The sequence below is a fragment of the Macaca thibetana genome, chromosome 15, assembly GCF_024542745.1.
Source record: "Macaca thibetana thibetana isolate TM-01 chromosome 15, ASM2454274v1, whole genome shotgun sequence".
NCBI classification, from domain to species: Eukaryota; Metazoa; Chordata; class Mammalia; order Primates; family Cercopithecidae; genus Macaca; species Macaca thibetana.
The window spans coordinates 859601-881869 of NC_065592.1; the positions used below are offsets into that span (position 1 = coordinate 859601).

Genomic DNA, 22269 nt, shown 5'->3' on the forward strand with positions numbered 1-22269 from the left:
ATTTATGTCAACATGTGAATGTGTTAAATTATCATATGTACCCTGAAAATATGTACATCTATTATGTATTAAGAATAATAGGCCAGGCACGGTGGCTCACACCTGTAATCCCTAGACTTTGGGAAGCCGAGACGGGCGGATCACCTGAGGTCAGGAGTTCGAGACCATCCTGGCCAACATGGTGAAACCCCGTCTCTACTAAAAATACAAAAAAGTTAGCTGGGCGTGGTGACAGGTGCCTGCAGTCCCAGCTACTTGGGAGGCTGAGGCAAGAGAATCCCTTGAACCCGGGAGGCAGTGGTTGTGGTAAGCTGAGATCACACCACTGCACTCCAACCTGGGTGACAGAGCTAGATGCAGTCTCAAATAAATAAATAAGAAAAATAAATTTTAAGGAAGATGAACCAGCAACATTTTTGGAAGACTACTTGGTGTTTATCAAATTTAAATGACTTCTGGGAAGCTGGACTACAGACACACTTCACCTTATTTCTCCTGCTAAATACAACTTTAAAAACTGACCACTGTATGTAAAACAAACATAAGAAGACTATGACAGGCAGAGAGAAGACAGCTAGCCTCACAGAATAATAACGAAAATGTCCAAGTTTCAGCTGAAAACTACCCAAGGAGTCCTCAAGGGCAGTGCACTCCCTGCAGTTGGTTTGTTTGTTTTTGCCTCCGGCCTGGGATGAAAAAGCCAGAAACTCAGACATGAACAATGGCCACAGACACAAAAGCTCCCCCAAGGCCGGGCGCCATGGCTCACGCCTGTAATCCCAGCACTTTGGGAGGCCGAGGCAGGCGGATCACGAGGTCAGGAGATCAAGACCATCCTGGCTAACACGGTGAAACCCCGTCTCTACTAAAAATTAGCCGGGCGTGGTGGCGGGCGCTTGTAGTCCCAGCTACTCGGGAGGCTGAGGCAGGAGAATGGTGTGAACCCGGGAGGCGGAGCTTGCAGTGAGCCGAGATCGCGCCACCGCACTCCAGCCTGGGTGACAGAGCGAGACTCCGTCTCAAAAAGAAAAAAAAAAAAAGCTCCCCCAAAGCCTGTCCTCTCTAGCCAAGGGACCAGAAAAGGGACAGCCTGGCAAGACTGAAAACTTCTAGACGACAGCCCCTCTGCCACCGCCAAACACCACACAAAGAACTGTGACCTCACCAGCCCAGACCAGCGAAGGCCGACTGGCAAGATAAGGCTTCCGCCTTCACCCCCACCCAGCAACACACAAACACTGTGGGGTGGGGTCGGAGAAGGACAGTTAGGGAGTCAGGACTTTCATCCCTGCTGGGCAGTAACCAGGCTGCTGTCCCACCGCAGCATCCTTGGAGGCCCTTCTAGCCAGGGAGGTATCCCTGGAGCCTACAAGGAAGCCAAGACTCCTACCCCTCAGCAGCAGCAGAGAGCATCCCGCTCAGCTGGGGGCTGGATTCTGCCTCCACTTGGCAGAATGCACCTGTGCCCCTCCTACCTCTCCCCTGCCAGAGAAGTATCAGGAAGCCAGATAAAACGGTTTAAATAAGAGCTATAGCCTCAGGCTAATCACTTGAGGTCAGGAGTTCGAGACTAGCCTGGCCAATATGGTGAAATCCCGGGTCTACTAAAAATACAAAAATTAGCTGAGTGTGGTGACGCGCGCCTGTAATCCCAGCTACTTGGGAGGCTGAGGCAGGAGAATCGCTTGAACCCAGGAGGCGGAGGTTGCCGTGAGCCAAGATTGCACCACTGCACTCCAGTCTGGGCGACACAGCAAGACTCCATCTCAAACAACAACAAAAAACAGTAAGAGCCACAGCCTCATAGCGTAATAACGAAAATGTCCAGGTTTCAGCTGAAAACAACTCATCATCCCTAGAGCCAGGGAGATCTCAAACTGAATGAAAAGAGACAACTGATAGATGCCAACATTGATATGACAGAGACTTTGGAATTATTTCACAGAGATTTGAAAGTAGCCATCGCAAAAAGGCTCCGATAGGCAACTATGGACAATTGAAACAAATGAAAAATAGTTTCAGCAAAGAAAGGGAATATATAAAGAAGAATCAAATGGAAATTTTAGGATTGAAAAACACAGTAACAGCCGGGCGCGGTGGCTCACCCCTGTCATCCCAGCACTTTGGGAGGCTGAAGCAGGCAGATCATGAGGTCAGGAGTTCGAGACCAGCCTGGCCAACATGGTGAAACCCTGACTCTACTAAAAATACAAAAATTAGCCCAGCATTGTGGTGTGTGCCTGTAATCCCAGCTACTGGGGAGGCTGAGGCAGGAGAATCATTTGAACCCGGGAGGTGGAGGTTGCAGTGAGCCGAGATTGCACAACTGCACTTCAGCCTGGGTGACAGAGCAAGACTCCATCAAAAAAAAAAAAAAGAAAGAAAGAAAGAAGGAAAGGAAGGAAGGAAAGAAGGAAGGAAGGAAGGAAAGAAGGAAGGAAGGAAGGAAAACACAATACCTAAATTTAAAACTCAGTGGGTGGAGACTCAACAGCAGAACGGAGGGGACAGAGGAAAGAATAGTAAACTGGAAGATAGAATAATAGAAATTACTCAATTTGGCTGGGCGCAGTGGCTCACGCCTGTAATCCCAGCACTTTGGGAGGCTGAGGTGTGCAAATCACCTGAGGTCAGAAGTTTGAGACCAGCCTGGACAACATGGCGAAACTTCATCTCTACTAAAACTACAAAAATTAGCTGGGTGTGGTGGCAAACACCTGTAATCCCAGCTAGTCAGGAGGCTGAGGCAGGAGAATTGCTTGAACCTGGGAGGTGGAGGTTGCAGTGAGCTGAGATCAAGTCATTGCACTCCAGCCTGGGCAACAAGAGCGAAACTCCGTCTCAAAAAAAAAAGAAAGAAAGAAAGACAGAAATTACCCGATTTGAACAACAGGGAGAAAATAGACCGGAAAAAGCAAAATAACAGCCTCGGGGACCTGTGGAACAATAACAAAAGCTCTATCATTCCTGACAGTATAGTCCCAGGAGAGGAGAGAGGGCAGGGCACAGATGCATACAAAGAAACCATGGTTGGAAACTCCCCAGATTGGGGAAAAGACATAAACTGACCTAGAAATTCAAGAAGCTGACTGTGATGGTGAATGTTAAGCCTCAACTTGATTGAAGGATGCAAAGTATTGTTCCTGGGAGCGTCTGTGAGGGGACTGCCAAAGGAGATTCACATTTGAGTCTTTGAGTCGGTGGACTGGGAGAGGCAGACCCTCCCTCAATCTGGGTGAGCAACAAACAATCCGCTGTCAGCATAAAAGCAGGCATGGGAAGAGCAGACTTGCTGAGACTTCCGGCCTCCATCTTTTTCTTGCACTGGATGCTTCCTGCCCTCGAACATTGGACTCCGAGTTCTTCAGCTTTTGGACTCTCGGACCTACACCAGTGGTTTGCCGGGGGCTCTTGGGCCTTTGGCCACAAACTGAAAGCTGCACTGTCGGCTTCCCTGCTTGTGAGGTTTTGAGACTCAAAACCTCAGCCAAGACTGGCTTCCTGGCTCCTCAGCTTGCAGATGGCCTATCGTGGGACTTCAACTTGTGATGGTGTGAGTCTGTTCTCCTAATCAACTCCCTTCATACATTCATCTATTACTTCTGTCCTTTTAGAGAACCCTGACTAATACATGGAGGGAAACTAAAATAGGTTAAACTTTAAAAAAACAAAAACAAAAAAACCCACACCAGCTGGGCGCGGTGGCTCATGCCTGTAATCCCAGCACTTTGAAAGGCTGAGGCGGGCGGATCAAGAGGTCAGGAGTTTGAGACCAGCCTGACCAAAATGGTGAAACCTCGTCTCCACTACAAATACAAAATTAGTCGGGTGTGGTGGTGCACACCTGTAGTCCGAGCTGCTCAGGAGGCCGAGGCAGGAGAATCACTTGAACCTGGGAGGCGGAGGTTGCAGTGAACCAACATTACACAACTGCACTCTAGTCTGGGCAACAGAGTGAGACTCTGTCTCAAAAAACCAAACCAACACAAAACAGAAAAACACACACCAAGAAATGACGTCATAATAAAACTACCAAAATCTGGCTGGGCTGAGCACAGGGGCTCACACCGGTAATCCTAGCACTTTGGGAGTCTGAGGGAGGCAGATCACCTGAAGTCAGTAGTTCGAGACCAGCCTGACCAACATGGAGAAACCCCATTTCTACCAAAAATACCAAAATTAGTCAGCCGTGGTGGCGCATGCCTGTCATCTCAGCTACTAGGGAGGCTGAGGCTGGAGAATTGCTTGAACCCAGGAGGTGGAGGTTGCAGTGAGCTAGATTGCACTACCGCTGTCCAGCCTGGGCAATAAGAGCATAACTCCTTCTCAAAAAACAAACAAAAACAACTGGCTGGGCACAGTGGCCCATGTTTGTAATCCTAGCACTTCGGGTTCCTAGCACTTCCTAGCACTTGGAGGACGGCTTGAGGTCAGAAGTTCAAGACCAGCCTGGGCAACATAGTGAGACTCAATGTCTACAAAAAAATTAAAAATTAACCTGGTATGTGGTGTGTGCCTATATTCCCAGCTGCCGGGAAGGCTGGGGAAGGAGGATTGCTTGGACCCAGGAGTTTGAGATTGCAGTGAGCTATGATCGCACCACTGCACTCCAGCCTGGGTGACAGAGTAAGACCTTGTCAATAAAAATTAAATTAAATGAAAAAAATTTTAAAAACTACCAAAAACTAAAGACAAAGAAAAAAAATTTTTTTGTTCTTTTAAAGACAGGGTCTTACTATGTTGACCAGGCTGGTCTCAAATTCCTGGCCTCCAGCAATCTCCCTGCCTCAGTCTCCCAAAATGCTGGGATTACAGGTGTGAGCCACTATGCTCAGCTACAGAAAAAAAAAAAATTTGAAAACAGTGACAAAGAAATAACCCTTATTAAAAAATATTGAGGCCGGGCGCGGTGCCTCAAGCCTGTAATCCCAGCACTTTGGGAGGCCGAGACGGGCGGATCACGAGGTCAGGAGATCGAGACCATCCTGGCTGACACAGTGAAACCCCGTCTCTACTAAAAAATACAAAAAAACTAGCCAGGCGAGGTGGCGGGCGCCTGTAGTCCCAGCTACTCGGGAGGCTGAGGCAGGAGAATGGCGTGAACCCGGGAGGCGGAGCTTGCAGTGAGCCAAGATCACGCCACTGCACTCCAGCCTGGGCGGCAGAGCGAGACTCTGTCTAAAAAAAAAAAAAAAAAAAAAAAAAATATTGAAAAAAACTGAATGATAACAGATACCTCATCAGAAACCATGGAGGCTGGAGGAAAGTGGAACAACATTTCAAATAACATTATTTTTATTTAATTTAATTTATTTATTTAGAGACAGAGTCTCATTTTGTTGCCCAGGCTGAGGTGCACTGGCACATTCTTGGCTCATTGTCACCTCCACCTTCCAAGTTCAAGTGATTATCATGCCTCAGCTACCTGAGTAGCTGGGACTACAGGTGTGCGCCACCATACCTGGCCAATTTTTGTATTTTTAGTAGAGACGGGGTTTCACCTTGTTGACCAGGCTGCCAGACTGGTCTCAAACTCCTGATCCTAGGTGATCTGCCCGCCTTAGCCTCCCGAAGTGCTGGGATTACAGGCAGGAGCCACCGTGCCTGGTTTTTGTTTTTGTTTTTTTTTTTTGGAGATGGAGTCTGGCTCTGTTGCCAGGCTGGAGTATAGCTGCTTGATCATAGGTCACTGTAACTTTGACCTTCCAGGCTCAAGTGATCTTCCCACTTCAGCCTCCCAAGTATCTTGGAAAACAGCTACTTAGCCATACCTTGTTAATTTTTATTTATTTATTTATTTATTTATTTTTTTTTTTTTTTTTTTTTTGAGACGGAGTCTCACTGTCGCCCAGGCTGGAGTGCAGTGGCACGATCTCGGCTCACTGCAAGCTCCGCCTCCTGGACTCATGCCATTCTCCCGCCTCAGCCTCCCGAGTAGCTGGGACCACAGGCGCCCGCCACCACGCCCGACTAATTTTTTGTATTTTTAGTAGAGACGGGGTTTCACCGTGTTAACCAGGATGGTCTCAATCTCCTGACCTTGTGATCCGCCTGCCCCGGCCTCCCAAAGTGCTGGGATTACAGGCGTGAGTCATCGCACCCGGCCAATTTTTATTTTTAATTCTGTTTGAAGAGATGAGGTTTTACTATGTTGCCCAGGCTTGTCTTGAACTCCTGGGCTCAAGTGATCCTCCTGCCTTGGTCTCTCAAAGTTCTGGGATTACAGGCATGAACTGCCATACCTGGCAGAGCAATATTTTTAAAGTCCTGAAAAAGAAAGGAACTCTCAACCCAGAAATGGTCAATCCAGCAAAAATATTTTTCAGGAAGGATGAAGGAAGAGCAAAGAAATTGTAAATATCTAGGTAAATAGATATTTCTGTCTAAATTCTTTAAAATGTGTATGATGGTTGAAAGAAAAATACTATTACATTGTGTAGTGGGATTTTTTTAAATGTATTTAGATCTAATACCTAGGACAATTACAATATAAAAGCAAGAGGGTAAAGAGACAATATGGTGGTGAGGTTTCTACATGCCACTGGAAGTGGTAAATATTAATTTGACATAGATTATGATACCAATTTAGGTATCCACCTATTTTAGGCTGGGTGCTGTGGCTCACACCTGTAATCCCAGTGCTTTGGGAGGTTGAGGCAGGTGGATCAGTGAGGCCAGGAGTTCGAGACTAGCCTGGCCAGTCTGGCCTATCTCTACTAAAAATATAAAAATTAGCTGGGAGTGGCTGGGCACAATGGCTCACGCCTGTAATCCCAGCACTTTGGGAGGCCGAGGCAGGCGGATCACAAGGTCAGGAGATCGAGACCATCCTGGCTAACACGGTGAAACCCCGTCTCTACTAAAAAAAATACAAAAAACTAGCCGGGCGAGGTGGCGGGCGCCTGTAGTCCCAGCTACTCAGGAGGCTGAGGCAGGAGGATGGCATAAACCCGGGAGGCGGAGCTTACAGTGAGCTGAGATCCGGCCACTGCAATCCAGCCTGGGTAACAGAGTGAGACTCCGTCTCAAAAAAAAAAAAAAAAAAAAAAAAAAAAAAGAAAATGAATAATATAATGGTAGACTGAAATCCAAACATACAATAATTACATTAAATGTAAATAGCCTACACATACCAAAAAAAACCCCAAAAGATAAATAGATTAAAATCTATGATCCAATTATAGCTGCCTCTAAGAAACTTATATCAAATATTATACACGTTGGTTAAAAACAAAAGGATAGAAAATAATATACTATAAATATAAATAGTATATTTATAGTATATCCTTCTGCTTCCTTTGGTTTTATCTTTCCTTTCCTTTTCTAGCTTCTTCAGGAGGAAGCTTATATTATGGATCTGAGACCATTCTTCTGTTCTCATATAAACACTTAATGCTATAAAATTCCCTCTAAACCACGCTTTAGCTGCACCTCACATATTTTGATATGTTGTATTTTCATTGTTGTTACATGTGTTCTGATTTTCTTTGAGACTTCTTTGATTTCTAGGTTATTTAGAAGTGTGTTGTTTAATGTCCAAGTATTTAGGGAGTTTATATAGTATATTATTTTTATATAGTATATTATTTATATAGTATATTATTTATACTATAAAAAAAAAGAAAATAATAAAGGAATACCATGAACAACTCTGTACACACAAATTCAACAATTTCAATGAAATGGATCAATTCCTGAAAAGCACATAATTTAACCCAAACTCACCCAAGAAGAAATAGATAATTGCAACAGTCCTGAATCTATTAAAAAGGATTGAAACTTTAGTTTACAATTTTATGTTTTTTTTTTTGTTTTTTTTTTGAGACAGTCTCTCGCTCAGTCACCCAGGCTGGAGTGCAGTGGCCGGATCTCAGCTCACTGCAAGCTCCGCCTCCCGGGTTCACACCATTCTCCTGCCTCAGCCTCCCAAGTAGCTGGTACAATTTTATGAAAGAGAGAACTGTAGGCCTAGTTCCATTAGAAATTATACTCAATATTTGGGCTGGGCGCAGTGGCTCATGCCTGTAATTCCTACACTTTGGGAGGCCGAGGCAGGTGGATCATCTGAGTTCGGGAGTTCGAGACCAGCCTGGCCAACATAGGGAAACCCTGTCTCTACTAAAAATTCAAAATTAGCTGGGTGTGGTGGCGCGCACCTGTAATCCCAGCTACTTGGGAGGCTGAGGCAGGGGAATTGCTTGAACCGGGAGGCGGAGGTTGCAGTGAGCCGAGATCACGCCACAGAACTACTACATAATCTCTTCCAGAAAATAGAAGAGGAGGAAATCCCAACTCATTTTATAAGATGAGCATTAACCTGATACAAAACTTGACAAAGACAGTACAAGAAAACTATAGACCCACATGTCTCATGAACATACATGCAAAAATCCTCAATATAATATTAGCTCATCAACTCTAGCAATACAAAAAAAGATTAATACATTACAACCAAGTGGGATTTTTTCCTTTGAATTCAAGGCTGGTTTAACATTTGAAAATCAATTAATAGGCCGGGCGTGGTGGCTCAAGCCTGTAATCCCAGCACTTTGGGAGGCCGAGACGGGCGGATCATGAGGTCAGGAGATCGAAACCATCCTGGCTAACACGGTGAAACCCCGTCTCTACTAAAAAATACAAAAAACTAGCCGGGCGTGGTGGCGGGCGCCTGTAGTCCCAGCTACTTGGGAGGCTGAGGCAGGAGAATGGCGTAAACCCGGGAGGCGGAGCTTGCAGTGAGCTGAGATCCGGCCACTGCACTCCAGCCTGGGTGACAGAGCAAGACTCCGTCTCAAAAAAAAAAAAAAAAAAAAAAAAAAGAAAATCAATTAATATAATCCAGCTTACTAACAGAATAAAAAAGAAAAGCCATGTAATCATAGCAATTGATGAAGAAAAAGCGTTTGACAAATTCAACACCTGTTAATGACAAAAACCATTTAAAACTGGGAATGTAAAGAAACTTCCTTACTGTAACCAAGTGCGTCGGCCAAAACCCTATAGCCAGCTTCCTATCAAATAGTCAAAACTGATGCTTTCCTCCCAAGACCTGGAATAAGGCAAGGTGGTCCACTCTTGCTGGAAGTTTCTTGCAATAAGGTAAGAAAAAGAATTACGTGGCCAGTCGCAGTGGCTCACTTCTGTAATCCCAGCACCTTGGGAGGCTGAGGTGGGCAGATCACTTGAGGTCAGGAGTTTGACACCAGCTTGGCCAACGTGGTGAAACCCTGTCTCTACTAAAAATACAAAAATTAGCCAGGTGTGGTGGTGCGTACCTGTAATCCCAGCTACTTGGGAGACTGAAGCAGGAGAGTTTCTTGAACCCAGGAGGCAGAGTTTGCAGTGAGCTGAGATCGTGCCACTGCACTCCAGCCTGGGTGACAAGAGCAAAACTCTATTAAAAAAAAAAAAAAAAAAGACAGTAAGAAAAAAAGAAAAAGAATTAAGCAGCATCTTTTAAAAGAACCAAGTTTTGGCTTGACTTGGTGGCTCATGCCCATAATGCCAGCAATTTGAGAGCCTGGGGTAGGTATATCACTTGAGACCAGGAGTTCAAGACCAGCCTGGGCAACACTGGGAAACCCCATGTCTACAAAACAATACAAAAACTTAGCCAGGTGTGGTGGCATTTGCCTGTAGCTCCAGCTACTCAGGAGGCTGAGCTGGGAGGATTACCTGAGCCAGGGAGGTCGAGGCTGCAGTGAGCCATGATCATATCACTACACTCCAGCCTGGGTGATAGAATGAGACCCTGTCTCAAAAAAAAAAAAAAAAAAAAGTGGCCGAGCGTGGTGGCTCACGCTTGTAATCCCAGCACTTTGGGAGGCCGAGGTGGGCGGATCACGAGGTCAGGAGATCGAGATCATCCTGGCTAACATGGTGAAGCCCCATCTCTACTAAAAATCACAAAAAATTAGCCAGGCGTGGTGGCGGGCGCCTGTACTCCCAGCTACTCAGGAGGCTGAGGCAGGAGAATGGCTTGAACCCGGGATGCGGAGCTTGCAGTGAGCCAAGATTGCGCCACTGCACTCCAGCCTGGGCAACAGAGCGAGACTCCGCCTCAAAAAAAAAAAAAAAAAAAAAAGAGGCCGGGCCTGGTGGCTCACACCTGTAACCTCAGCACTTTGGGAGGCTGAGGTGGGCGGATCACCTGAAGTTGGGAGTTCGAGACCAGCCTGACCAACATGGAGAAACCCCGTCTCCACTAAAAATACAAAATTAGCTGGGCGTGGTGGCACATACCTGTAATCCTGGCTGCTTGGGAGGCTGAGGCAGGAGAATTGCTTGAATCCAGGAGGTGGAGGTTGCGGTGAGCTGAGATCATGCCATTGAACTCCAGCCTGGGCAACAAGAGCAAAACTCTGTCTCAAAAACAAACAAAAAGAATATAAATAAAAAAAGAATCAACTTTTAGTTTCATCGATTTTCTTTATTGTTTTCCTATTTTCTATTTTATTTATCTCTGCTGTACTGTTTATTATTTTTTTCTTCTGCTTGTCATGGGTTTAGTTTGTTCTTCTTTTTCTGGTTCCTAAAGGTAGACTGTTGATTTGACATCTTTCTTCTTTCTAAATGTTAAGTGATTACAGCTATAAATTTCCCTCTTAGCGCTGTTTTTACTGTATCTGAGGTTTTGGTGTGTTGCGTTTTTGCATCCATTTCTCTGAAGGCTTTTTCTGATTTCTCATGTTATTTCTTCTTTGACCCATTGGTTAGTTAATTGTGTTGTGTTTATCACATACGTGTGAATTTTTCCATTTTCCTTCTGCTGTTGATTTCTGGTTTCATTTTATTGTGATTTCAATGTTTTTAAATTTTAGAATTGTTTTGTGGCCTTTCCTAGAGAATGTTCCATGCACATTTGAGAAAAATATGTATTTTTGCCTGAAGCTATCGTTGGATGGAGTGTTCTCTTTATGTCTTTTAGGTCCAACTGGCTGATAATGTTATTCACATTCTCTATTGCATTATTGATTTTCTGTCTTATTTTTCTTTTTTCTTCTTTTTTTGTTTTTTTTGTTTTGCTTTCGTTTTTATTTAAAAGTCTCATTTTGTCATCCAGGCTGGAGTGCAGTGGTGTGATCATGGCTCACTGCACCCTCGACCTCCCCAGGTTCAGATGATCCTCCCACCTCAACCCCTGAGTAGCTGGGACTACAGGGATGCACCAACATGCCCAGTTAATTTTTGTATTTTTTGTAGAGATAGGGTTTCTCCATATTACCCAGGCTGGTCTTGAACTGCTGGGCTCAAGCAATCTGCCCACCTCGGCCTCCCAAACTCCTGGGATTATAGGCATGAGCCACCATGCCTGGCCCTGTCTGATTTTTCTATTCATTATTTAAAGTGTGGTAATGAAGTCTCCTAGTGTTATTGTAGAGCTATTTCTCCCTTCAATTCTGTTGATATTTTGGAGCTCTGATTTTTGATGCATTTATATTTATAATTCTTTTTTTTTTTTTTTTTTTTTTTTTTTTTGAGACGGAGTCTGGCTCTGTCGCCCAGTCTGGAGTGCAGTGGCCGGATCTCAGCTCACTGCAAGCTCCACCTCCCGGGTTTACGACATTCTCCTGCCTCAGCCTCCCGAGTAGCTGGGACTACAGGCGCCCGCCACGTCGCCCGGCTAGTTTTTTGTATTTTTTTTTAGTAGAGACGGGGTTTCAATGTGTTAGCCAGGATGGTCTCGATCTCCTGACCTCGTGATCCGCCCATCTCGGCCTCCCAAAGTGCTGGGATTACAGGCTTGAGCCACCCTGCCCGGCCTATATTTATAATTCTTATATTTTCTTGGCGGAATTGACCTTTTTGTAATATGTCCTTCTTTGTCTCTTGCAATAATTAAAGTCTATTTTGTCTGATATTAGTATAGCCACGTCTGTTCTCTTCCAGTTACTACTTTGCAAGAAATATCTTTTGCCATACTTTAATTTCTTTTTTTTTTTTGGAGACGGAGTCTCGCTCTGTCGCCAGGCTGGATCGCCACTGCAGGCCGGATCTCAGCTCACTGCCAGCTCCGCCTCCCAGGTTTACGCCATTCTCCTGCCTCAGCCTCCCGAGTAGCTGGGACTATAGGCGCCCGCCACCTCGCCCGGCTGGTTTTTTTGTATTTTTTAGTAGAGACGGGGTTTCACCGTGTTGGCCAGGATGGTCTAGATCTCCTGACCTCGTGATCCGCCCGTCTCGGCCTCCCAAAGTGCTGGGATTACAGGCTTGAGCCACGGCGCCCGGCCATACTTTTATTTTCAACACATGTGTATGCTTAGATCTACAGTGAATCTCTTTCAATTGATTTTTGACAAAAGTATAAAGGCAATTCAATAGAAGATAGTCTTTTCAACAAATGGTGTCTGTATTAGTTTGTTCTCATGCTGCTAATAAAGACATACCTGGCTGGGCATGGTGGCTCATGCCTGTAATCCCAGCACTTTGGGAGGCCGAGACGGGCGGATCACGAGGTCAGGAGACCGAGACCATCCTGGCTAACACGGTAAAACCCCGTCTCTACTAAAAAATACAAAAAACTAGCCGGGCGAAGTGGCTTTTTAGTAGTAAAAATACAAAAAATTAGCCAGGCATGGTAGCGGGTGCCTGTGGTCCCCGCTACTCGGGAGGCTGAGGCAGCAGAATGGCGTGAACCCAGGAGGCGGAGCTTGCAGTGAGCTGAGATCGCCCCACTGCACTCCAGCCTGGGGAACAGAGTGAGACTCTGTCAAAAAAAAAAAAAAAAAAAAAAAAAAAAGACATACCTGAGATTAGGTAATTTATAAAGGAAACAGGTTTAATTGACTCATAGTTCCACATGGCTGGGGAGGCCTCACAATCATGGCGGAAGGCAAATGAGGAGCAATGTCAGGTCTTACACAGCGGCAGGCAAGAGAGCTTGTGCAGGGGAACTCCCATTTATAAAACCATCACATCTCACGAGACTTACTACCATGAGAACAGTATGGGGGAAACGACTCCATGGTTCAATGATCTCTGCCTGGTCCCACCTTTGACACGTGGGAATCATCACAAGTCAAGGTGACATTTGGGTGGGGACACCCATATCAGTGTTGTGACAACTGCATATTTATTATGCAAAAAATTAACCAACCTCTTTTTTTTTTTTTTTTTTTTTTTTTTTTTTTTTTTTGAGATGGAGTCTCGCTCTGTCGCCCAGGCTGGAGCGCAGTGACGCGATCCTGGCTCACTGCAAGTTCCCCCGCCTCCCGGGTTCACGCCATTCCCCTGCCTCAGCCTCCCCAGAAGCTGGGACTACAGGCGCCCGCCACCTCGCCTGGCTAATTTTGTTGTATTTTTAGTAGAGACGGGGTTTCACCGTGTTCGTCAGGATGGTCTTGATCTCCTGACCTCGTGATCCGCCCATCTCAGCCTCCCAAAGTGCTGGGATTACAGGCTTGAGCCACCGCGCCCGGCCAAAATTAACCAACTTTATGTCAGGACCTGTGAATGTAAAGAAAAAAAAAAAATCAGCCGGGCGCGGTGGCTCAAGTCTGTAATCCCAGCACTTTGGGAGGCTGAGATGGGCAGATCATGAGGTCAGGAGATTGAGACCATCAGGGTTAACACGGTGAAACTCCAGCTCTACTAAAAAAATACAAAAAAACTAGCCGGGCGAGGTAGCGGGCGCCTGTGGTCCCAGCTACTCGGGAGGCTGAGGCAGGAGAATGGCGGGAACCTGGGAGGCGGAGCTTACAGTGAGCCGAGATCGCGCCACTGCACTCCAGCCTGGGTGACAGAGCGAGACTCCATCTTAAAAAAAAAGAAAAATAAATAACCTTAACCTGTATCTCATACCTGATACAAAAATTAACTCAAATTGTATCATAGATCTAAATGTAACATGTAAAACTTAGAATTTTTATAAGAAAACACAAAAGAAAATTATTGTGACTATGGAATAGGCAGAGTTCTTTTTTTTTTTTTTTTTTTTTGAGACGGAGTCTTGCTCTGTAGCCCGGGCTGGAGTGCAGTGGCCCGATCTCAGCTCACTGCAAGCTCCGCCTCTCGGGTTCACGCCATTCTCCTGCCTCAGCCTCCGGAGTAGCTGGGACTACAGGCGCCCGCCACCTCGCCCGGCTAGTTTTTTTTTTTTTTGTATTTTTAGTAGAGACGGGGTTTCACGGTGTTAGCCAGGATGGTCTCGATCTCCTGACCTCGTGATCCGCCCGTCTCGGCCTCCCAAAGTGCTGGGATTACAGGCTTGAGCCACCGCGCCCGGCCCAGAGTTCTTTGATGTGATACCAAAATCACAATCCATAAAAGAAAAACAAATTGGCCGGGTGCAGTAGCTCAGCCTGTAATCTCAGCACTTTGGGAGGCCATGGCAGGCAGATCACCTGAAGTCGGGAGTTTGAGACCAGCCTGACCAACATGAAAAAACTCCATCTCTACTAAAAATACAAAATTAGCTGGGCGTGGTGGCGCATGCCTGTAATCCTGGCTACTTGGGAAGCTGAGGCAGAAAAATTGCTTGAACCTGGGAGGTGGAGGCTGTGGTGAGCAGAGATCGTGCTGTTGCACTCCAGCCTGGGCAACAAGAGCAAAACTCTGTCTCAAAAAAAAGAAAAAAGAAAAAAAATTGATAAATTGGACTTGATCAAAATGTAAAAATCTTTGCCCTATAAAAGATACTGTTGGCCGGGTGCAGTGGTTCATGCCTGTAAACCGAGCACTTTGGGAGGCTGAGGTGGGCAGTTCACTTGAGGTCAGGAGTTCAAAACCAGACTGGCCAATGTGGTAAAACCCCGTCTCTACTAAAAATACAAAAATTAGCTGGGTGTGATGGTGCATGCCTGTAATCTCAGCTACCTGGGAGGCTGAGGCAGGAGAATTGCTTGATCTGGGCGGCAGAGGTTGGAGTGAGTTGAGATGGAGCCACTGCACTCCAGCCTGGGCAACAGAGGGAGACTCCGTTTCAAAAAAAAAAAAAAGCAAAAAGTTTGAACATACACTTTACCAAGGAAGATACAGAGGTGGAAATAAGACAACATCATAAGTCAAGAGAGAAATGGAAATGAAAATCACAATGAGATACCCAAAAACACTGGAAGCAGGGGATCCAACAGATGCTGATTTTACCTATTGTCTTAGTCCGTCTGTGTAGCTAGAACAGAGTACCTGAGACTGGGCCACTTATAAAGAAAAAAGATTGATTTTGCTCATGCTTCTGGTGGCTGGAAAGTTCCACTTCCGGCATCTGCATCTAGTAAAGGCCTCAGCTGGCGTCCACTTATAGCGGAGATGAAGGGGCGCCAGCATGTGAAGAGATCACATGGGAAAGCAGAAGCAAGGTGGAGGGGTTCACTTAACACCCAGCTCTCCCAGCAACTAAGAGAGTAAGAACTCACTCACCCACCGAGGGAGGGCACTAGCCTCTTCATGGGGGACCTGCCCCCATGACCCAAACGCCCCTCGCCAGGTCCCCCTCTAACTCTGGGGATCGAATTTCAACGACAAACATCCAGACTATAGCACCTATGTCAGCAGCATGATGCACAACAGCCGGAAGGTGGAAACAACTCAATTGTCCATCAGCAGATTAATGGATGAAAAAATAAAGAAATGCTGAAGGCTGGGTGCAGTGGCTGTGCCCGTAATCCCAGCATTTGGGGAGGCTGAGGCAGGCGGGTCACCTGGGGTGAGTTTGAGACCAGCCTGGCCAACATGGTAAAATCCCATCTCAGGCACAAAATACAAAAATTAGCCAGGTGTGGTGGCACATGCCTGTAATCCCAGCTATTCAGGAGGCTGAGGCAGGAGAATCGCTTGAACCCAGGATAGGGAGGTTGCAGTGAGCCGAGATGGTGCCACTGCACTCCAGTCTGGGCCACAGAGTGACTCTGTCTCAAAACAAAACAAACAAAGATAAAAAATAAATAAATTAAAAATAGGCTGGGTGTGGTGGCTCACACCTGTAATTCCAGCACTTTGGAAGGCTGAGGCTGGTGGATCACTTGAGGTCAGGAGTTCGAGACCAGCCTGGCCAACATGGTGAAACCCCATCTCTACTAAAAATACAAAAATTAGCTGGGCATGGTGGCACGCGCCTGTAGTCCCAGCTCCTTGGGAGAGTGAGGCAGGAGAATCACTTGACCTGGGAGGTGGAGGTTGCAGTGAGCCAGGATGGCACCACTGCACTCCAGCCTGGGGGACAGAGCGAGACTCTGTCTCAAAAAAAATAAATAAATAAAAAATAAAAGTAATAAAAATAAAGTTTTATACACATACGTTGCAGCATTATTCAGTCATCAAAAGGAATGAAATTTTGAATCATGCTACGATTCTGAACCTTGGATGAACCTTGGAGACATGATACTAAGGGAAATAAGCCCGGTACAAAAAGTCAAATATTGTGTAGTTCCACTTATGTAAAGCATTTAGAACAGGCAAATTCATAGAGACTGAAAGTGTAATAGAGATGATCGGGGCTGGGGGAAGGGGAAAATAGGAAGTTAGTATTTAGTGTATACGGAGTTTCTGTTTGGGATGATGAAAGTGTCCTGGAAGGCCGGGCACAGTGGCTCATACCTGTAATCTCAGCACTTTGGGAGGCTGAGGCGGGCGGATCACCTGAGGTCAGGAGTTCAAGACCAGTCTGACCAACATGGAGAAACTCCGTCTCTACTAAAAATACAAAATTAGTCAGGCATGGTGGCACATGCCTGTAGTCCCAGCTACTCGGGAGACTGAGGCAGGAGAATCACTTGAACCTGGGAGGCGGAGGTTGCAGTGAGCTGAGATTGCACCACTGCACTCCAGCCTGGGCAACAGAGTAAGACTCTGTCTCAAAAAAAAAAAAAAAAAAAAAATTAGCCAGGCTTGGTGGCGGGCGCCTCTAATCCCAGCTACTCGGGAGGCTGAGGCAGGAGAATTGCTTGAACACGGAAGGCAGAGGTTGCAGTGAGCTGAGATCGCACCATTGCACTCCAACCTGGGCTACAGAAACAAACAAACAAACAAAAAACAAACAAAAAAACAAAACCAAAAAAAACTGAAACATGCAACATGAAAGATGAATGTCAAGGGCATTGTGCTGAATGAAGGAAGCCAGTCTCAAAAGATTACATATTGCATAACTCCATTTATGTCATTCTGGAGAAAACGACACTGGAGGGAGGTAGAGTAGATTAGTGATAGCCAGGGGTTGGGGACACAGGGTGGTCTGACTTCCAAGGGGCAGCAGGGTGGGGTTGGAGGTTTGAACTCTCCTATAGTCCTGATCATGGTGGTGGTCCACAAATCTACACATGTGTAAAACATAGAAATGTATAATTCCATCCAATTTAATGTTTACAATTTATTTATTTAAGAAAAAAATGTGGGCCGGGCGCGGTGGCTCAAGCCTGTAATCCCAGCACTTTGGGAGGCCGAGACGGGCGGATCACGAGGTCAGGAGATCGAGACCATCCTGGCTAACACGGTGAAACCCCGTCTCTACTAAAAAATACAAAAAAAACTAGCCGGGCGAGGTGGCGGGCGCCTGTGGTCCCAGCTACTCGGGAGGCTGAGGCAGGAGAATGGCGTGAACCCGGGAGGCGGAGCTTGCAGTGAGCCGAGATCGCGCCACTGCACTCCAGCCTGGGTGACAGAGCCAGACTCCGTCTCAAAAAAAAAAAAAAAAAAGAAAAAAATGTTTTGTCAAGAACTGTACCTGGCTGGGCACATTGGCTCACACCTGTAATTGTGACACCTTGGGATGCCGAGGTGGGAGGAATGTTTGAGTCCAAGAGTTCAAGACCAGATTGGGCAGCATAGGGAGAGCCCTGTCTCTACTAAAAATAAAAAAATTAGGCTGGGCGCGGTGGCTCAAGCCTGTAATCCCAGCACTTTGGGAGGCCGAGATGGGCTCGAGGTCAGGAGATGGAGACCATCCTGGCTAACACAGTGAAACCCTGTCTCTACTAAAAAATACAAAAAACTAGCCGGGCGAGGTGGCGGGCGCCTGTAGTCCCAGCTACTCGGGAGGCTGAGGCAGAAGAATGGCGTAAACCCGGGAGGCGGAGCTTGCAGTGAGCCGAGATCCGGCCACTGCACTCCAGCCTAGGCGACAGAGCGAGACTCCGTCTCAAAAAAAAAAAAAAAAAAAAAAAAAAAAAAAAATTAGCTGGGTGTGGTGACATGCACCTGTGGTCCCAGCTACTCAGGAGGCTGAGGCAGGGGAATTGCTCGAGCCTGGGGGGTTGAGGCTACAGCAAACTATGATCACACCACCACACTCTAGCTAGGATGAGACTTTGTCTCAAACAATAAAAAATAGGCTGGGCACAGTGGCTCGCGCCTGTAATCCCAGCACTTTGGGAGGCCGAGGTGGGTGGATCATGAGGTCATGGGTTTGAGACCAGCCTGAGCAACATGGTGAAACCCCGTCTCTACTAAACATACAAAAATTAGCCAGGTGTGGTGGCAGGCACCTGTAATCCCAGCTACTCAGGAGGCTGAGGCAGGAGAATTGCTTAAACCTGGGAAGCAGAGGTTGCAGTGAGCCAAGATCGCACCACTGCATTCCAGCCTGGGCAACAGAGCAAGACCCCGTCTCAAATAAATAAATAAATAAATAATAACAAAATAAAAACTGTACCTTTGGCTGGGCAATGGTGGCTCACACCTGTAATCCCAGCATTTTGGGAGGCCAACGTGGGTGGGTCACCTGGGGTGAGTTCGAGACCAGCCTGGCCAACATGATGAAATCCCATCTCTACTAAAAATACAAAAAATTAGCTGGGCGTCATGGTGGGCACCTGTAAAAAAATTAGCTGGGCGTCGTGTCAGGCACCCAGCTACTCAGGAGGCTGAGGCAGGAGAATTGCTTGAACCCGGGAGGCGGAGGTTGCGGCGAGCCAAGATCGTACCACTGCACTCCAACCTGGGCAACAAGAGGGAAACTCTGTGTTAAACGAAACAAAACAAAACAAAATTGTACCTTTGAGTGCTCGCCGGGGTCTAGTCCCCTTATTGCATAAGAATCCTTAAAACCCCAGACGGGTTGGACTTCCCATTTTACAGCAAAGGAAACTGAGGTGTAGGGAGGTGCCTAGGTGTGTCTGTCTCCAAGTTAAACACATGTTTAACCACTGCGCAGTTCAGAGCCTCGTAAACATCTGGCTCCATGAGGATGGACTTGCATCCAGGTCACATTGGGCTGGGCCCAGAGCAGTTTCTCCAAGTGTGGCCAGGAGCGCACAGGTGGCTGGTTAGAACTACTGATTCCGGTCGGGTGTGGTGGCTCCCACCTGTAATCCCAGCACTTTGGGAGGCCGAGGTGGGTGGATCACGAGGTCAAGAGATGGAGACCATCTTGGCTAACATGGTGAACTCCGCCTACAACTAAAAATACAAAAATTAGCTGGGTGTGGTGGTGTGTGCCTGTAGTCCCAGCTACTTGGGAGGCCGAGGCAGGAGAATCGCTTGAACCAGGGAGTCGGAGGTTGCAGTGAGTCCAGGTCATGCCACTGCACTCCAGAGGAAGTGACAGAGTGAGACTCCATCTCAAAAAAAAAAAAAAAAAAGAACCACAGATTTCTGGGCTCCTCCCCAGACCCACCAGGGGCTGGGCAGCCTGCATTCCACCAGCTCTCCAGGTCACTCTGTTGCATCCTGAAGACTGATAGGCACTTTGTCTAAGTGAGGAGCCTGGAAATGTGGCCCAGCCTGTCTGCAGTGACTTTCACAAGGGTTCCCTCTGCTGCTGTCCTTCACCACTTCCCGCCGGTCCTGCTCTCACCCGACTGGCCTAAAGCTCATGGCGTCTCTGCCCCTCACAAACAGCCCTGCGGGGCAGGACCCTGCCCACACCACCCGCCTCGTTCAGGGTGAAAGGCAGAACCTGCAGGACGTGCACCCAGGCCCCTCCGAGACCCAGCCAGCCTTTGGGCACCAGGGTCCAAGTTAGGGTCCATCCTTCTAGACTTCTACCCCAAAGGGATGTTTTTAAATTTTATTTTATCATTTTTTTTTTGAGACAGAGTCTCGCTCTGTTGCCCAGGCTGGAGTGCAGTGGCGCGATCTCGGCTCACTGCAAGCTCCGCCTCCCGGGTTCACACATTCTCCTGCCTCAGTCGACGGAGTACCTGGGACTTCAGGCGCCTGCCACCACTCCTGGCTAATTTTTTGTATTTTTAGTAGAGATGAGGTTTCACCGTGTTAGCCAGGATGGTCTCGATCTCCTGACCTTGTGATCCGCCTGCCTCGGCCTCCCAAAGTACTGGGATTACAGGCGTGAGCCACCGTGCCCAGCCAGGATGGTTTCTTTCATCCTTGGGCCTCCTCGGCCTTCCCTAGCTTGGCACGAGGCAAAGGCCTCCAAGTCGGCCCAGTGTGGGTGGCTGGTCTCTGTGCCAGCTCAGCTGTCTCCTGGCCTCACTCCAAGGAGGGCTGTGAGCGTCCCCCACCCACGTCGTCTGCATCGTTCGCTCACCCTTCCCTGTAGCTTGCTGGGTGGGGGTGGGGGTCGGCCCTACCCATACCCACCTCTCTGGCTGGATCTCCCCTGTGCCTCCAGCCTCACCCCACTGCCCCTACACCCTGGCCTTTGCTGACACAGCCCGCCCTCACCCCAGAGGCCTGCGTGGTGCCTGCAGGGCAGCCTGGCTTTTCCAGCGCCTCTGGTTGAACGCAACCTAGGAAGGGTCCCTTGATTTTCCACCAACTCGTCAGCATGGCCTCCCATTCTCCAGAATCTGACACTGCGTCCTACAACTGTCACCTGAGGGTCTGGCTCCCCCAGATGGAGCCCTGAGTGCAGGGACCAGGTGGGCCCACTTCAGACCCATGGCACCTGGCAGTACCTATATGCACACCGCTCCAGGGATGTGGGTAACGAGGTGAGGGCCGGGAACTGGGTTGATGGGAGAGATTTGTATCGGTCTAGCAGCCCTGTGTATCACTCTTCTATTGTGGAAGATGAAGGAGGTTTGTTATTTCTTTCATTGCAAAGGCAAGACATCTGCCTGAAGAGTATCGGTGCTCCTCAGGGAGAACTGAGAGACCCCTCTGGTCCTTCCTACTTTCTTTTGTGTGTCTGTGTGTGTGAGACAGAGTCTCGCTCTGTCACCCAGGCTGCAATGCAGTGGCATGATCTCAGCTCACTGCAACCTCCACCTCCCAGGTTCAAACAAGTCTCCTGCCTCAGCCTCCTAAGTAGTTGGGAGTACAGGCACCTGCCACCACGCCCAGCTATTTTTTGCATTTTTAGTAGAGACAGGGTTTTGCCATGTTGGCCAGGCTGGTCTCGAACTCCTGACCTCAGGTGATCCGCCTGCCTTGGCCTCCCAAAGTGCTGGGATTACAAGCGTGTGCCACTGCGCCTGGACTCAGTCCTTCCTACTTTCACTCCTTGTGGGCTTCCGCACCCTCCAGAACCTGCCTTCCTCCCCACATCTGGCTTTGTTTTACAAAACTGGTCATTCTGTATCCATTCTCCCATTGCTTGTTTCTTCCTCTTAACAACATGTCACTGCCGTTGCTCTGTGGTAGGACTTCCCAAGCTGCCTTATCCTTTTGGCAGCCATGGACTGTTCCAGAATCTGGATGTCCCATGGCGTATTTACCTATTCCTCTACAGATGAACATTTGTCTCCAATGAGTTCATCATTATAAATACTGCTGCCACAGACATCCTGGGGCAGCCTCGGGCCCCTCTGCAGGTGTCTCTGAAGGAAAGATTCCTGGGAGGAAACTCACAAAGAGTTGTACGTTCTAAATGTGCACTGGGGCCAGTGCTGTAATCCCAGAACTTTAGGAGGCTGACGTGGGAGGATAACTTGAGGCCAGGAGTTTGAGACCAGCCTGGGCAACATAGTAAAACCCCATCTCTACAAAAAATTTAAAAAGTTAGCCGGGCATGGTGGTGCACACCTGTACTTCCAGCTTCTCAGGCAACTGAGGCAGGAGGATCGCTTGCGCCCCAGGAGATAGAGGCTGCAGTGAGGTGTGACCACGCCACTGCACTCCAGCTTGGGCAATAGAGTGAGACTTTGTCTCCAATAAACAAACCAACAGGCACTTGGGGTCCATCTTTTATTTCCGTCTTAGATACCACGGTTGTGATTTAAATGACCTCCATGCGCTGATAGTCCCTGCCTCTCTGGTTTCCGACAGCTTTAACATGAGACCCCAAGACAAGGAAATCAATGTCTGAGGTCAGAACTACCCAGGACCAGCCACACCCCATGGACTGTACCTCCTCTGCCTGAATTCGAGCCTGCCCACCCTTCCCATAGCCCACCGTGCTGAGATCAGCTCCATGTGCCTGCCTGCCTCTAGCCG

The 22269-nt window shown here is 47.7% G+C and overlaps 1 long non-coding RNA gene across 6 annotated transcripts in view; it reads right to left on the bottom strand.

Moving 5' to 3' along the window:
• Nucleotides 1–22269, bottom strand: part of LOC126937153 (uncharacterized) — a 43956-nt gene that overhangs the window by 14898 nt on the left and 6789 nt on the right. For 2 of the 6 annotated variants that reach the window (XR_007719656.1, XR_007719655.1), the window contains exons 2-4: nucleotides 18584–18700; nucleotides 10243–10361; nucleotides 760–3231 (exon numbers count right to left, since the gene is read on the bottom strand). This is a non-coding gene — a long non-coding RNA (uncharacterized LOC126937153). Of the gene's footprint in view, nucleotides 1–759; nucleotides 3232–9275; nucleotides 9395–10242; nucleotides 10362–18583; nucleotides 19992–22269 lie in introns of those variants that run through there. The other 4 variants (XR_007719658.1, XR_007719657.1, XR_007719653.1 and 1 more) reach the window with 4 other exon arrangements.